The sequence below is a fragment of the Globicephala melas genome, chromosome X (genome assembly GCF_963455315.2).
Source record: "Globicephala melas chromosome X, mGloMel1.2, whole genome shotgun sequence".
NCBI classification, from domain to species: Eukaryota; Metazoa; Chordata; class Mammalia; order Artiodactyla; family Delphinidae; genus Globicephala; species Globicephala melas.
In genome coordinates this window covers 27,832,355-27,849,935 of record NC_083335.1, presented here as the reverse complement: position 1 = coordinate 27,849,935, position 17,581 = coordinate 27,832,355, and the positions used below count along the sequence as shown (strand labels likewise).

Here is a 17,581-nt window from a genome sequence, read left to right as displayed (position 1 = left end):
AGAGAGGCAAGAAGTAAGTAATAATTTCTAAACAAGCATTATAGAGGTCTAAAACCAGAAAGCAGCACCCCTGACTGCCTGAACTGTTCCCAAATCACTTCTCTCACCACTTGAGAAACCTACCAGGACAGCAGTGGCCAGTGGACTTCTAGACATATGCTTCTTGCCCAGGAACTTCCGTGCGATTCTAGAACCAGTCCCATGCACAGGAATGAGTACAGTTGCCTAGAAGGTAACGTTTTAAGGATGCCTTGTTTGTTGCTGTCATCTACCTAGTAAGTCAACACTAAGTAAAAGCTCTGAAACCCAATTCAATAAAAGTGTTTATGAATCCAGTGTACTTAACTAAGGAGAAAGGCACCTTCTGATCGAAGGAGAGCTTTCTTTTTTATTCAGTTTCCCCTTCTTTTGTGTTTATAGCCTTTTATCCTTCTCCCCAAAGGCAGGCCACTCTTGAAGTCCTACCTGTAAAGGGATTGACTGCCAAGTATCGGAGACTTCAGGTGGTGGGTGAATCGAGTCCGGTTCCTGTGAGGGAGGGGAGTCAGTCTCAGTGGCTGGGCTTACCCTGGCACTGAGGGCAGTAGGACAACCCTTGCACACTGCATTTAGGAAGCGAACGCCCCTTCTGCCCCGGGGTGAACCAGGGCCCTGGTCTTCTTCACCAGTGTTATTTTACAACTTCCCGCCACACACAGACATGTACAATTAATGAAGTAACGGTCGGTGTGTCTGCCAGTAACATAGCTCATTTCTGTTAATTAGCCGTAGGCCAACAATTGGTAAATTGGTAGACTGTGCTTGAGTTGACACATTTTCAATCTGATGGTTCATAAAAGAGACAGCTGCTTATTTTATGTATATGTAAGTGGCTCTTAGTGCATCAAAAGGATGTTTAAAACAGCGAAGGAATAATCTAAAGTGCAGTTTGTCATCGTGGTTTGTAACAGATTCAAACCGTATAATGACAGCAGCCCGTGGTTAAGTAAGGGGAGCAGCAGATGGACCGCAGAGGCACTGGGGCAGGCGCAGTGGCCTTCCTGAGGGCTTCTGGCCACGGCCCCCGTGCTCCAAGCAGGTGTGCTGAGGTGTGGCCCAGGGAGTGGGAGAACTGAGCAGTAAGATAGTCCAAACCTTGGCAAAGTAATAGTCACAGAGGAAGTGCTTTCTGAGAAATAACAGAAATAAAGCTCACCTAGGAAGCTAGTTAAATGTTTGAGACTCGAATGCGAATGGGAAAGAAATGCATCTTTAGAGCTGGTGCAATCGGAGACTTTCATGTTGAGGCATGAACATTTTCAACCTCCCCTACGTTTTTGTTCATCTGATTTTCCACTTCAGTTGTTCATTCTCTCTACCCTGCCCGCCTGTGGGGCTGCACGCTAATTATCTCATGGTGGTGAGGTTCCAGGCGTGTGTGATTGATTCATGCTCCTGGGTCTCATATAAATGAACAGGTTAATTTCTTGACCATTGCTTTTACCTCTATCCCTGGCCACTTGGGCACAAATGAAAGCCATTTGGTCACTAGAGGGTGAGAGGGTGTAGACGAGAATGAATAATCCCATCCTCGACCCTGGAAAAAGAACTGAAAGGATATGATTTACACACAAATCAGTTCTACCATCTTTTTGTAGAAACGACAGCATGCTCTTTCCTCACAATCCCACTCTTAAAGTATTTTTAAACTTCAGAATAGGAGTGAGGAACCTAGGCGTTGACACTGGTAAATTGTTCCTAGCTGGCAGTGTGGGAGAAGGTGGGCAGGGCACACTGTCCCTAGTCTAATTTCCCCCCCGCAATGAAGTTCTGAAAGTTTGGTAGGAATAGTTGGTGAATTGAGAACAGTAAACACCCTTTCTTTTACGTGTATTAAAATATTCTTAATGCTTATGACAACTGTGAGGGGTGTTATGAAGAGAGGAAAATATTCACTATCTCCTGAAAAGTTAACAGGGATAGGGAGTAGATTTTGATTTTTTCTTCCTTATTTTTAAATTTTTATTTTATATGGAGTAGGAAATCTTGATTCGACCAGAGAAAAAAAGTGGTTTGAGTTTTCCACTTCTGAGCCATTGATTTGATCTCAAGGGAACACAGACTTACTGTTGCACAGCTGGGTGCTGACATTACTTTTTATTTATTTATCTATTTTTAAGTGACTGTGAATTCTTTTTTTTTTAATTTATTTTTGGCTGCGTTGGGTCTTCATTGCTGTGAGCGGGCTTTCTCTAGTTGCAGCAAGCGGGGGCTACTCTTCGTTGCGGCGTGCGGGCTTCTCATTGCGGTGGCTTCTCTTGTTGCGGAGCACAGGCTCTAGGCGCACGGGCTTCAGTAGTTGCGGCATGCGGCCTCAGTAGTTGCAGCATGAGGGCCCTAGAGCACGTGGGCTCAATAGTTGCGGTGTGCAGGCTCTAGGGCATGCGGGCTTCAGTAGTTGTGGTGCACGGGCTCAGTAGTTGTGGCTCGCGGGCTCTAGAGTGTAGGCTCAGTAGTTGTGGCGCACAGGCTTAGTTGGTCCACGGCATGTGGGATCTTCCTGGACCAGGGCTTGAACCCGTGTCCCCTGCACTGGCAGGCAGATTCTTAACCACTGCGCCACCAGGGAAGTCCCTGGGCACTGGCATTAGTAGCAAGAGGCCAATCATATTTTTTCCTTTTGACTCTCCTTTTCTTTTACTTATCATATTTTGTGATTGTCCACGTTCTTCAGGTTTTTTTCCTGTTATCACGAGCTTGAAAAAGAATGTGGTCAGCTTCCACCCATTTGTATTAATGTAGGAGAGCATTGATACAGCTACAAGAGAAGTAGAGATAAGCCGGAAGTCGAAGAATCAGAGTGTTCCAACCGGAGGAGCCATAGAAACAACTGAGGCCCTTCACTTTTACACACAGGGAGACAGAGACCCAGAGAGGGAAGGCAGCAGCTCTCATGATTCCCATTCCTGTCCTCTTTCCAGAATGTGATATGTGACTTTATTGCTATATACTTTCCTTTCGAATTATGATTTGTAAAAGTTATTAGTTGCATTCCTGGGGCATGAAGCCAATTAGGTGTTAAGAAGGGATCCAGAGCCGTACAGTAGTAGGAAAAGCTAGACCCAAACTAAGTATTCACCCTGGATGATCAGATCTGGAGTCGACCCTCGCTTGCATTAAGTGTTGGCATTCTGGGTTCTGCCCTTGGCCCTCTTCTTCTCTTCAGAGTAGCTCCACGGTTAGGGTTGGTCTGTATGGCAAATAGAAGACTGACTCAGAATTGAAAAGCTACAACTGCAGTTCTCAGGATGTTCTACCTATCTCAGCAGATAATGTATCCCTTCTTCAGTTCAACACCCACCTTTTCACCTGTTCCTCTCTTCACAATTCTTTGCTCTTCCCTTCTACCCGGCTGCATTTGTAACCACAACAAAACCTCTGTTTCGTTTTGATAAAAAGAAAAATCTTTTCAACCTGTGTCCCCCCCTCAGCTATCCCCTTGTCAGCCAAGCCTCTTGAAAGAATGGTCTGTACTTGATGTTCTCAATCCTTCCTTTTCGTTCACCCCAATGCCAAACTCAGCGGACACCTTTTGGTCTTTAAGGGCTCTGGCTCTGCAGCATTTAACACAGCTCAACCATCCACCTGCTTGAAACTCTCTTTTCCCTGGTTTTTCTTCTCCAGATTCTCCTACTCCTCTGTTCCTCAAGGATCTTAGTTGATAGTAGTTATATCTTGGGTTCACACCCAGCTTAAATCTCCTTTACTACAATACTTCCCAACCTGTCATCTCTCAGGAAGGGATGGTAAAGCCGGGGACACAGCTAATGGGCCTAGGGATGGCTATCTAATGGGAAGTGGACACCGTATCTGCGGGAGTCCATTCTCTCCCCCAGGAATGCGGTGAGATGGAGGACGCGGACCGCAGGGAACCAGGCTGAGAGGTCGCACAGGCTCAGGGGCTGATGCTACAGTTGTGGCTGTGGGAGTGGATGAGTGACTAGAAGACACTGCCAGGCAGAGGAGCAGGTGTGGGAGATAAAAGCAACACTCCCTGAGAACCAAGGAAGAGCTCATGAGCCGGAGAGAGATGCGGGGTAGCAGACAGAGGAGGAGAGAGAGGGGAAGAGTCGTGAGAGGAATAGGAGGGAGACGGGAGTGATGAGAGCGAGCACAGGAGGCGGCACCCAGACGACTTTGGAGTTTCTGTGAGGTGCTGCTGTGCTTACTGGACTACGTTTCTGCGTGATTCCCCGTATCCCTGTAATAACCCTCTCTTTTCCTTACCTTATTTTAATGGGTTATTGTTTCTTGCAACCTTTACCCTAAGGTACCTCTTCTTCCACGAACTCCCCAACCTCACCCTCAGTGATCTCATCCACTTCTTCTTTTTAGTTTAAAATGTTTTTATTCAATGTAATACATGCATGCAGTTAAGAAATAAAAGCGTGCCAAAGGCTTATAGTGATAAGTAGAAGACCCTATGCCCACCCCTTTCCAGCAGTCACTCTTCGAAGTGTTTCTTAAGATGTTTACATCAGTCATTTAAAAGAATAGGATTATCCTGCTATTTCTTTCTTTCTTTTTTTTTTTTTTTTTTTGCGGTACATGGGCCTCTCACTGTTGCGGCCTCTCCCGTTGCGGAACACAGGCTCTGGACGCGCAGGCTCAGCGGCCATGGCTCATGGTCCCAACTGCTCCGTGGCATGTGGGATCTTCCCGGACCGGGGCATGAACCCGTGTCCCCTGCATCGGCAGGCGGACTCTCAACCACTGCGCCACCAGGGAAGCCCCTGCTATTTCTTTTTCTTTTGGTAAAATATACGTTGCACAAGATTTACCATTTTAAGTGATTTTAAGTGTACAGTGGCATTAAGTACATTCACATGGTTGTACAATCATCAGCATTATCCAGCTACAGAAGTTTTTCATCATCTCAGACTGAAATTCTGTATCCATTAAACAATAACTTCTTATTCCCTTCCTCGCCAGCCCCTGGTAACCACTGTTCTAGGTCTTGTCACTATGAGCTTGACTATTCGAGGTACATCATATAAATGGAATCGAACAATATTTGTCCTCTGGTGTCTGGCTTATTTCACTTAGCAAACGTCTTCAAGGGTTGTCTGAGTTGTTATATATATATATCACAATTTCATTCCTTTTTAAGGATGAATAATATTGTATTTTATACACACACACACAACATCATATTTTGTTTATCCATTCATTCATTGATGGACATTTGAGCTATTTCCATCTTTGGCTATTACAAACATGCTGCTATGAACACAAGTGTATAATATCTGTTTGAGTCTCTGCTGTCATTTTTTTGCGTATATGCCCAGAAATGGAATTGCTGGATCATATGGTAATTCTGTGTTTGCTTTTTTTGAGGAACCTCCATGCCGTTTTCCACATTCTGCTATTTCTTGTCAAACACTTTTTAAACATCATCTACTGCCTTTGTATTATGGTAGCTGAGGATCCATCCACTTTTGAAGTATTCTGCAGCCCTTGTGTGCTGATGACTTCCCATCTACATTTCCAGCCCTGGCTTTCCCCTGAGCTTCAGGCTTATATTACCCAGATGCTTGCTGGACATCTCCGTGTGGGTGTTAAGCCCAGAGTATCCAAAGCATAATTAAAATGCTTCCTCCTGCCCCTACCCCAAACTCTCTTTTCGTCTGGTTATTATACTGCCCCTACATCAGTGAATGTCACCAATGTCTACCCAGTTACTCAAACAAGAAACCTGCAGGTTATCACAAACTGCCGCTGGACCTTACCATCCAATGGATCACCAAGGCCTGCTGATTTGACCTCGGAAATATTTCTTGTCTCCATTCTCTTTTCCTCTTCCTCACTGTCACTGCCCTAGTTTAGATGTTCATCCTCTAGTGATGGAACCACTTGCTGCAGTCTCCTCCTAACTCATCTCCCTGCCTCCATACTTGCCCCCGTTTAATTCTGTTGCAAACTGATCTAAGTCAGTTTAGTCTCTCACAGCGTCAGGTACTTTCCAGTGAAGATCAGTAGATTCCAGTGACTAGAGATAGCTGTGGGTTGTAGTTCTCATCCCTCACAATCTCCATACCAGGTGGTATGTTCCACTGAAAACAGGACTTTGACCCAATTCTGCCAAGCACACATTTATTAGCAGTTAGACATAGTCCTGCCACCTGTCCTCGTGAGATCCATGAAGCCCCACGCAGGAAAGGTTCACCTGAAGCACATTTAACAATTCTCCAGCAGTAGCATTTTACCTAAACTTCTGGTCAGATCAGGTAACAGACTCATCCATTAAGTGTCAGGAGGCAGGACCCAATGGATTCCTAGACCTAGAATGCCACTCTGGGATCACCAGTGTTTTAGGCCCCATTCATGCACGGGCAGACAAAAGTGTCAGTCCATAAATCTGGAACACTGTTTATTTAACCAGTGAAAGTTTGTTTCTATATATATATTTTTAACATCTTTATTGGAGTATAATTGCTTTACAATGGTGTGCTAGTTTCTGCTTTATAACAAAGTGAATCAGTTATACATATACATATGTTCCCATATCTCTTCCCTCTTGCGTCTCCCTCCCTCCCACCCTCCCTATCCCACCCCTCTAGGTGGTCACAAAGCACGGAGCTAATCTCCCTGTGCTATGCGGCTGCTTCCCACTAGCTATATATTTTACGTTTGGTAGTGTATATATGTCCATGCCACTCTGTCACTTTGTCCCAGCTTACCCTTCCCCCTCTTCATGTCCTCAAGTCCATTCTCTACATCTGCGTCTTTATTCCTGTCCTGCCCCTAGGTTCTTCAGAAGCAATTTTTTTTTTTTAGATTCCATATATATGTGTTAGCATATGGTATTTGTCTTTCTCTTTCTGACTTACTTCACTCTGTATGACAGACTCTAGGTCCATCCACCTCACTACAAATAACTCAATTTTGTTCCTTTTTATGGCTGAGTAATATTCCATTGTATATATGTGCCACATCTTCTTTATTCATTCATCTGTCGATGGACATGTAGGTTGCTTCCATGTCCTGGCTATTGTAAATAGAGCTGCAATGAACATTGTGGTCCATGACTCTTTTTGAATTACGGTTTTCTCACAGTAATATCCACTACAGAAATGAGCAAACCCTCTACTGTAGATTTAGGTAGACTGGTTGAAGCTTTCCAGTAGCTGCATCTGGAGTGTGGACTCATAATTAGAGTCTTCCAGGTGCACACTAAGCACTGCTAGAGTGTGTTCCTCTTTGAGATGCTTCAGATATTAACTGTCCCTAGAGTATATGTATGTATGTTCATGTACACATATAGGTGTGTGTGTGTCTCACACTGTCTGTGATGAGGTTTTGTTTGTGTTTGTTTGTTTGTTTTTTGGCCGGGACGCATGCAGCATCTTAGTTCCCGGACCAGGGATCGAACCCTCACCCCCTGCAGTGGAGGCGTGGAGTATTAACCACTGGACCGCCAGGGAAGTCCCTGTGCTGAGTGTTTTTAAAGTAAATTTCAGGCTATATAACAAATCTCCCCTCCCATGTACATCTGTCCATATTGTTCCCCTGCATAAAACCCTTCTCTTTCATGGTTCCCTGTTGCCTATAAAATCAAGTCCACAGTCCTTCAAGTGACATACAAGGCCTTGTCAGACCTGCCCCTTACCACTTTCTCTTCTGCACTCTACACTGTAGTCTAGAATTACCAAGCTGCTTTTAGTGAAGCCCCACCAATGACACTCTCCCCACCTGCCTAGCCCACCTTTCCCACTTTCCTTCCCCTGGCTAACTCTAACTTATCCTCTGTGACTCAATTCAGGCATCAGCCCTTTCAAGAAGCCTTCCCTGGAACCTGCTTCAGAGTTAAGCTTGTTTATTTTATTTAACATATGAATAGCACTTATTATGTGCCAGGAACTATTCTAAGTCCTTTTCATCCTAATGACAACTCTATGAATTAGGTTCTATTATTATCCCTCTTTTCAAATGAGGAAACTGAGGCACATAGAGGTTTAACTTGTCCAAATTCACATAATTGATAAGTGGCAAAGTCACACTTCAAACCCAGGCTGTCTGGCTCCAGAGTCTGTGCTTACAGAAATCCGTATGCTATGCTCTGTATTTCCATAGCACGGTACGCATACCTGTAGCTCATCATTTAGCATAACAGTTTGAAATTCTTTCTTTGGGTATGTGTCTGCTGCTTCGCCATCAGGGTATTAAAGCTCAGTAGTCTCTGAAGTATGGTATAGTGGTTAGATCATGAAGTTTGGAATTAGACATACCTGGGGTTAAGTCCCACCTCTGCTCTGTACTAGCTGTGTAACCTTAGGCAAATTATTTAACCTTTCTATTCTTCCTTTTCCTTATGTGTAAAGTGGGAATCGAATACCTCACAGGGCAATGGAAAGAATGAAATGAGATGATGTATCTAAAGCATTTAGCAGTGGGTCTGACAGTAAAAAACGAAGCAAAACAAAAAAGTCTTGGTAATGCTTGACTATCACAACTAGTTATTATTACCTCTGCATCTCTAGCAACTACCACAGTGCTTGGAAAATAGACATTTGAGAAATACTAGTTGAACTGAACTATTGTGGAAACCTTCAGACTGACAGAGATATCTGAAGTATATCTTCGTGTGTACGACTTCAGAAATGGTCCCCTGGAGTTAAGCAGGATGTGCCACCTCACTTTGCTGGGGCACCCATAAGAGTTTTACCTCCGAAGGGTAGATAGCCCTGGAGCTCTCCAGTCATATAACTAATAAGCATATCATTCTGGTCCTTGCAGCCATTAGTTTTACTATAGCTAAAGCTCAAATAGGATAGCTCATCACTTTAAAGTGAGTCTTGTTATCCCAAGTCATCTCATCATCCTTCAGAATGAAAGAGAACTCCATTTAGTTTCCTTTTCTTAGAACAAGGGCTTCGGAACTCCCCAGGGCTATCCATTCTCATAGGACCTCTGACCTTTTCAGTCAGAGATGCAAATTTCCTTCCCAGTATCCCAGAGCTTTGATCCCTTCTGTTATAAATTTCACTTGGCAAATGAATGAAAAATATAGTTATCAGACATACTCAAGTCACCTTTGGATAATGTTGTGACAGGAAATGTCTCAGGTATCAATTAAGTACCCATCTTTTTGCACCCAAGAACAGTAGAAGATGCTACTTGAAAAGCTAAAATAAACATATATATCACATCCAGGTAATAATACACGCCCCCATCCCCAGAATACTAAGGGAATGGAAGCTCCTAAGGCAGAATCTTTTGGTTAACTTAGGGCTAAGGAGAAACCTCATTTGGGTTCAGGTGGCCAATCTTTCTACAGTATCTGAACCCACTCTCCTCCGTAAAGGAGGACAGTCTAACGACCACCGATTCTTTCTTCCATGCGGATCTTGCAAGATCTCTAGACCAATCACTTTTCAGAATTTTAAGTAGAGAGACAAAGTGGAAGAAATTAATCTGAATTCATATTGTTGATGAAAAAAAAATCAATAGTCTATGAACGGAGTGGAAAATTTTATTCAAGCCAACCTGAGGATTATAACCTGGGAGACAGTCTCTCAGAGAGCTCTGAGAACTGTTCTGCCCATTAGAGGTCAAAGCACAGTTATATCCATTTTTGAGACAAAGGGTTATACATCAGACGTATTGATAGTTTACACAATTCAGATCTGCATGTACAAAGTCGTGGGTCATTGTGACCCCTTACAGGGTTAAGAAGGAACGTTATCCCCTAAGGAGTTACCGGGTAGTGTATCATTGTGGCCTCTTACAAGATTAAGGAGGAATGTTGTCTCCTAAGAAGGGATCTTGCTGGTACCAGGAGAACATTGCTCTTTATGGTTGAGCAGGTATTTCTGCCATTGGGGAGGTCTGGTTGGTGGATAATGCAGATACACGGTGCACACTGGAGGGGAGGGAGGAGGCCAGAGGGTAGAGAAAAATTTTATGTTTACATTTTTCTTGACTTACAATGTGAATTTTTATTTCATCAGTATTAATCCTGGTCATAGCCTATAATCTGGCAGTTTGATTAAACCTCTGATTGTTATGTTGTCATTTTTCTCTTTTTTAGAAGAACCCCACCACCTAACACACAAAAACGTCCAACTAGCTGAATGTTCTGGATTCTCAAGTGCTAAGGGAATAATGACTGGAGTGTGGGTTGGTCAGGAGAGGCCGCCTGGAGAAGGTCTCCAGCCGGATGGTGAAGGGCTGGTAGAGTTTCGATGGCAAGGGCTTCCCCGAGTTGAGGAAGAGGGCTTGGGCACGAGCCAGAGCACACAGCGCCTGTAATAAGCTAGAGGCGAGGCTAGAGGTTTCCTGCTTAGAGCAAAGCCTGGAATTCCCCTCTCTTTTTCTGTCCAGGTGGTCAGAAATAAACCACAGAGGTTCCAGAAACACAGAGATCGGAAATGTTCACTCTAGGAAAGTGCACTGGGCCAGAAGTGAAGAGCTACGATCTCTGATCCTGGTTCTACCACCGTTTTGTCCCATAATGGTGGGCAGTTCGTGTAAACCTTTTTTAGACCATTTTCTTGCCAGTTAGACAGAGATAGATATATAATCAGACTACCACACGGAGCTGGTGGGAGGAGTCAGTGAAAGCTTACAAATACCCATCAAATGTAAGTTACTGAGATACTATTATTAAAATGTACTCGTGGAGACACTAGTACAGGTCTTCCTTCCATTCTCTTTGGCCTCTTTAGCCAACACTCAACATGAATTTCACGAGAGGTTGCTGGTTGCCTTTCTAAAAACATATTTAACCAGTTTCTTCAAAATTTGAAGGTCGAAATTCTAAACTTTGTAACAATCTAAAAAGGAATTTAAGGCAATCTTATGACACTGTTGCGGAGGTTCCAGGCTTCCTCTTATAATGCATGGAAGGTTTTCAAGCAACTGTTCTCTTTGACTAGCCCAGAAAGATCCTCCTTCCTTCATCTCCTTGAATCTAGCCTGCATATCTGAGAGAATTCTGATTATAGTTTATACAGTATAACATTGGTGCCTAAGGGCCATTCCCTTAGCCATTCCCTTTACACCTGTGTTGAATGAAGGGGTTGGTGGAAGTTCAAATCTGTGTGTTAACATATGACTTTAATTGGAGACTGAAGATGACCGCTTGTTAATAATTTGGCATATGAATCATTTAAAAAACAAAACACTTCTGGTGAAGAGAGGTGCTAGAATTCATCCTCATCCCCTCCTCCTGAATGTGTATTTTACCTAAAATCACACAGATTTTCTGAACAAGTTTAACAGTGTGCTATAACATAATTGCAATATTATACCAGAAGCATTATCAATGCTAAGTAAGTACTCTCCAGTTTAGAATGCATGAATAAATTCTCTAAAACTCTTGAGAAGAGTATCCATTTTCCCAGCTAAATAATCTTTAAGTTCAAAAGGCAAAATGAATATTTCTTCTTATATGAAATATGGCTTCATGGGAGTAGAGTTTTGATAAGCATTTGTGAACTCCCTGCTGGTAGATTTAAAAACCTCCTTGGCAATCGCATGGCAACTAAGGATAGAATGTCCCCTTCTACCTAGGGGCCAAGACATGGTGTTTGCAGAATTATGTATCCATTAAGGTAACATTAGCTCTGTCAGTTTCAACATTTGGCATCCAAGGTCACCCTGGATGCTGGCAACCAGCCAGTAGATGGGAAAAGAGAAAGAGTAGAGAAGGCATGTGAGCTTCTTAGACTGGCCTCAATGTCACCCACACCCCTTCCACCAACATTCCGTGGGAGAAGATTTGTCGGAAAGGCCCCACCTAGATGCACAGGGAACTGAGAAATGGTAGTTCCTGTCTACAGAGCCACTTCCCAACCACAACTCAAGCATGATGGAAGGGCAATACAGATATTTGGAGGCTAGCTAAGTGACTTTGTCACAGTTGTACTGTGGCAGTTACTAATTTCTTGTCTCAGCTCCAAACCTCCAGACCCTGCTTTGTGATGCTGGCAGTAGGGCACTACAAACCACGTCTCTGCTTTGTTGGCTGACTCTATGTTAGGTTCTGCTAATAGGGGGCAGTAGAGGGAGACAGCAAAGCTGGAGAAGGAAGAGACTTACTCCTACCTGTTTGTTTACCGTGGGTTTTCCTGTCTGTTTGTGGTTCCTGTATCACCATAGCCTTGCGTCGTCACCCTGGAAACAGCAGTGCCTTCCTATAGCATCAGCTGAATCTGGTTGCAGTTTTTCCACCATTTGGACGAATCAGCTTCATTGTGTCTGCTGAGAGACACCACCAACCACCTTGTGCCTCCCTCTTCAGAAATCTGGGTCCAGCACCACAGGGACCTTCCTCCAAGCTCAGAGGTCTCAGTACCAGTTGGCAAGTGCCCCCTTTTCAGAAGTCTGAGGTTTAGCTCCAGGGACCCCGTCTCCCAAGTTTTAGTAATTCAACCACTTCTCTCCCCCTGCCCCCTGCCGCCTGCCCTGCTGCCTAAGGGTAATAGCTGCTTCCTGCAGTTTTTACCTTTGTGAAACCTTAGAGAAGCCCTAGCCAATAAAAATATAATGTGAATACTAGTCTTTAATTCTCTAGTAGCCACATTTTAAAAAAGTAAAAAGAAATGGTGAAATTAATTTTAATGATATATTGTGTATAACCCAATCTGATCTGCTTTCATTTTAGCATATGATCACTATAAAAATTATTGAGATATTTTTATATGAAGTCTTTGAAGTCTGGTGTGTATTTTACACTTACAGCACATTTCAATTTGGAGGGTAAATTTCACCAGAAATACTTGATCTGCCTTAGATTTCATAAAATTTAGAGTTGAAAATATAGATTCACCAGCTCACGTTGTTCCAAACATACATAATTCTAATAACTGAATTGAGTATCAATTTGTAACTTTTTATTTGGAAAAAACTGTGCACTCACAAGAAGTTGCAAAAAATACTACAGAGAGGTTCTATGTACCTACCACCCGGCTTCCCCCATTAGTGACATCTTCCATGATTTTAGTCATTGTCAAAACCAGAAAATTAATTGGCACAACACAGTTAAGTAGATTACAGACCCTAATCAGATTTCCCCAGTTTTTATATGCACTTATTTCTTGGTATGTCTTTGTGATTATATGGCATTTTATTGCTTGTACAGATCTGTATAACCACTTCACCACCACAGTCAAGAGACAGAACTCTTCCATCACTACAAAGGATATTCCTCATGCTGCCCCTTTATTGTTACTTCTCCCCTCCCCTACACTGAGCCCCTGGCAACCACTTATATGTTCTCCATCTCTACAATTTTGTCCCAGGGTAATGGAAATAAAAACAAAAATAAAAAAATGGGACCTAATTAAACTCAAAAGCTTTTGCACTGCAAAGGAAACCATAACCAAAACAAAAAGGCAAGCCACAGATTGGGAGAAAATATTTGCAAATGACGTGACCGACAAGGGATTAGTCTCCAGAATTTACAAACAGCTCATGCAGCTCAATATCATCAAAACAAACAACCCAATCAAAAAGTGGGCAGAAGACCTAAATAGACATTTTTCCAAAAAAGACATACAGGTGGCCAAGAGGCACATGAATAGACATTCAGCATCGTTAATTATTAGAGAATTGCAAATTAAAATTACAATGAGATATCACCTCACACCAGTCAAAATGGCTATCATCAAAAAATCCACGAACAATAAATGCTGGAGAGAGTGTGGAGAGAAGGGAACCCTCCTACACTGTTGGTGGGAATGTAAATTGGTGCTGCCACTATGGAGAACAGTATGGAGGTTCCTTAAAAAACTAAAAATAGAGCTACCATATGATCCTGCAACCCACTCCTGGGCATATATCCAGAGAAAACCATAATTCAAAAAGTTACATGCACCCCAATGTTCATTGCAGCACTATTTACAATAGCCAAGACATGGAAGCAACCTAGATGTCCATTGACAGAGGAATGGATAAAGAAGATGTGGCACATATATACAATGGAATATTACTCAGCCATTAAAAAGAATGAAATAATGCCATTTGCAGCAACATGGATGGACCTAGAGATTGTCATACTGCGTGAAGTAAGTCAGACAGAGAAAGAGAAATATATGATATCACTTATAAATGGAATCTAAAGAGAAATGATACAAATGAACTTATAAAACAGAAACAGACTCACAGATCTAGAGAAGGAACTTAGGGTCACCGGGGGGAAGGGTGGGGAGAAGAGATAGTTAGGGAGTCTGGGATTGACATGTACACACTGCTGTATCTAAAGTGGATAACCAACAAGGACCTACTGTATAGCACAGGGAACTCCGCTCAATATTATGTAACAACCTAAGTGGGATAAGAATTTGAAAAAGAATAGAGACATGTATATGTATAACTGAATTACTTTGCTGTACACCTGAAACTATCACAACATTGTTAATCAACTATAATATAAAATTTAAAAAAATAAATAACTCCTTAAGAAAAAGAATGTTATATAAATGTCATCCTATAGTATGTAATGTTTTGAAATTGGCTTTTCTTTTTTCACTCAGCATAATGCCCTTAAGAGCCATCCAAGTTGTTGGGTATATCAGTGGTTTGTTCCTTCTTATTGCTGAATAATATTCCATAGTATGGATGTACCACAATGTGTTTAACCACTCACCTGTTGAAGGACATTTGGTTTGTTTTCAGGTTTCAAGTTGTGTGAGCATTTGAGTATAGGTTTCTGTGTGGGCCTAAGTTTTCATTTCTCTGGGATAAATGCCCAGGAGTGTGATTGCTGGGTCGTAGGTAACTCTGTGTTTAATTGTCAGAATGATTTCCAGAGTGGCTGTACCGTGTTTCATTCTGACCAACAGTGATAACACGATCCAGTTTATCGGCATCCCTATCAACATTTGGTGTTATCAGTGCTTAATTTTAACCATTTGAATAGGTATGTAGTCTCATCTCAGTGTGTTCTTATTTGTGTTTGCCCAACGACTAGTGATGTTGGACATCTTTTCATGCATTTATTTGCCATCTGTATATCATCTCTGGTGAAGTATCTGTTCAAGTCTTTTCCCATTAAAAATTTGGGTGGTTGGTTTCTTACAGTTGAGTTTTAAGAGTTCTTGATATATTCTGTAGACAAATCCTTTGTTAGAGATGTGATCTGCAAATATATTCTCCCGGTCCATAGTTTGTCTTTTTATCCTCTTAACAGGGTTTTTCACAGAGCAAAACTTTTTCATCCTAAGGAAGTTCAATTTAGTGATTTTTTTCTTTTATGTATTGTGCTTTTAGTGTCATGTGTAAGAATTCTTCACCTAACCCTAGGTCATGAATATTTTCTGCTATGTTTCATTCTAAAATTTTATAATTTTACATTTAAATCTGTGATCCAATTTGAGTCTTTTTTTTTTTTTTTTTTTTTTTTGCAGTACACGGGCCTCTCACTGTTGTGGCCTCTCTCGTTGCGGAGCACAGGCTCCAGACGCGCAGGCTCAGCGGCCATGGCTCACGGGCCCAGCCGCTCCGCGGCATGCGGGATGTTCCCGGACTGGGGCACGAACCCGTGTCCCCTGCATCGGCAGGCGGACTCTCAACCACTGCGCCACCAGGGAAGCCCCTGGGTCAATTTTTATGTAAGTTATGAGGTTTTGGTCTAGGTTTATTATATTATACTTCTGCCTATGGATGTCCAATTTTACCAGCACCATTTATTGAAAAAAATAACCATGTTTCTGGGGTCCCATAACCATCGAGGTTCAATGGTTCACTGGATGGACTCACAAGACTCAATAGCAGGCTTTACTCGCAGCTAAGGTTTATTACATCAAAGGATACAGACCAAAAGTGATAGGAAAAATATATGCATTCAGTAGAGTTCAGAGAGGTCATCTGAACCATCTGAAGCCACACAAGGATGTGCTTTCTCTCTATCAGTGAACTACAGGTGTGGAATAACTTTGCCCAGGGAAGCCCGTTCAAGACTCAGGATCTGCGGCTTTTCTGTGTAGGGGAACAGCTCTGTCATGGCAGTCTGGTGAAATTGATCACATAGGCAAAGGCTTGACCTGTATTTATCTGAGTCTTAGCAGAACTCCTTGTGATCCACTTGGAACACAAGAGGCTGGGAGGCACTTTTTGTTTTGTGGTCACGCCTTTCCGGTATGTAGGACAGGGAGCATGGGTTGCTGGTACATTGGCTACTCTTCCTTTCGTTCTCCGTGTAAGTAATAATCTGAATCCCAAAAGGGCTCATTGTGTTTTTATTGGCCATAGGCATCAGACCTTAGTCTTTCCTCACGCTCCACTGAATTGCTTTTTCATCTTTATAAAAAATCAGTGGGTATATTTATGTGAGTCAATTCTTTTCAACAGCTTTGTTGGGGTATAACTGACATACAGTAAACTGCACATGTTCAAAGCATATAATTAAGTTTTGACATTTGTATACACCTATGAAACCATCAGCCCAGTCAAGATGGTGAACATACCGCAAAGTTCCCAAGTGCCCTCTGTAATCCCTCCTTCCCCTCTGTCTCCAGGCAATCACTGATCTGTTTTCTGTCATTTTAGGTTAGTTTGCATTTTTTAGAATTTATATTTGAATCATACATTGACTCATACATCTTTTTTCCAGCTTCCTTTGTTGAGCATAATTATTTTGAGATTCACCCATGTTGTTGCATATATCAATAGTTCATTCCTTATTTTTTTTGCTGAGTAATATTTCACTGTGTGGGTATATATACAACTAATTGGTTACCCATACACCTGTTGATGGATGTTTGGATTTCCAGTTTTTAGCTATTGCAAGTAAAGCTTTTATGAACATTTGTGTACAAGACTTTCTATGGATAATGTTTTCTTTTCTCTTGGGTAAATATCGATGAGAGGAGTGGCTGAATCATTTCATAGGTGTATGTTAAACTTTTTAAAAAACTACCAAACTGTTTTACAAAGTGGTACCGTTTATATTACTGCCAGCCATGTGATAGAGTTCCAGTTTATTGGCATCCTCAGCAACACTTGCTATGACAATTCTTTTTAATTTTACCCATTCAAATTGATGTGTAGTGCTTTTTATTTTGGTTTTACCTTGCATTTACCTAACGATCAGTGATGTTGAAACTCTTTTCATGTGCTTATTTGCCATCTGAATATCTTCTTTGGTGAAGTGTCTATTCACATCTTTTGCCCATTTTATATTGATTGGGTTGTCTATTTTTATTTTTGAGTTTTTAGAGTATTTTATATATTCTGGATACAAATCCTTTATCAGATATATGCTTTGCAAACATTTTCTTCCAGTCTATGAATTGTCATTCTCATTATCTTAACAGTGTTTTTCAAAGAACAAAAGTTTTTAATTTTTGTGAAGTCTAACTTATCAATTTGTTTTTAATGGCTTATGCTTTTGGTGTCATATCTAAGAAATCATTGCCTAACCCAAGGTCATGAGATTTTTCTCCTAAATTTTCTTCAAGAAATTTTGCAGTTTTAGTTTTTGTATTTAATACTGTGATCCATTTTGTGTATGGTGCAAGATATTAATCCAAGTTATTTTTTGCATATGAATATCTAGTATTTCCAGGACCATTTTCTGAAAAGGTTATTCTTTTTCTAA

General features: G+C 41.8%; 1 long non-coding RNA gene across 8 annotated transcripts in view; it reads left to right on the top strand.

Annotated features, from left to right (window-relative positions):
• The window catches only part of LOC115848963 (uncharacterized), an 85,304-nt gene that overhangs the window by 43,571 nt on the left and 24,152 nt on the right, over nucleotides 1–17,581 (top strand). Inside the window, exon 8 of one of the 8 annotated variants that reach the window (XR_009560635.1) lies at nucleotides 15,390–15,587. The exons of 6 other annotated variants lie outside the window; for them this stretch is intronic. This is a non-coding gene — a long non-coding RNA (uncharacterized lncRNA). Of the gene's footprint in view, nucleotides 1–12,141; nucleotides 12,349–15,389; nucleotides 15,588–17,581 lie in introns of those variants that run through there. One more of the 8 variants, XR_009560634.1, reaches the window with a different exon arrangement.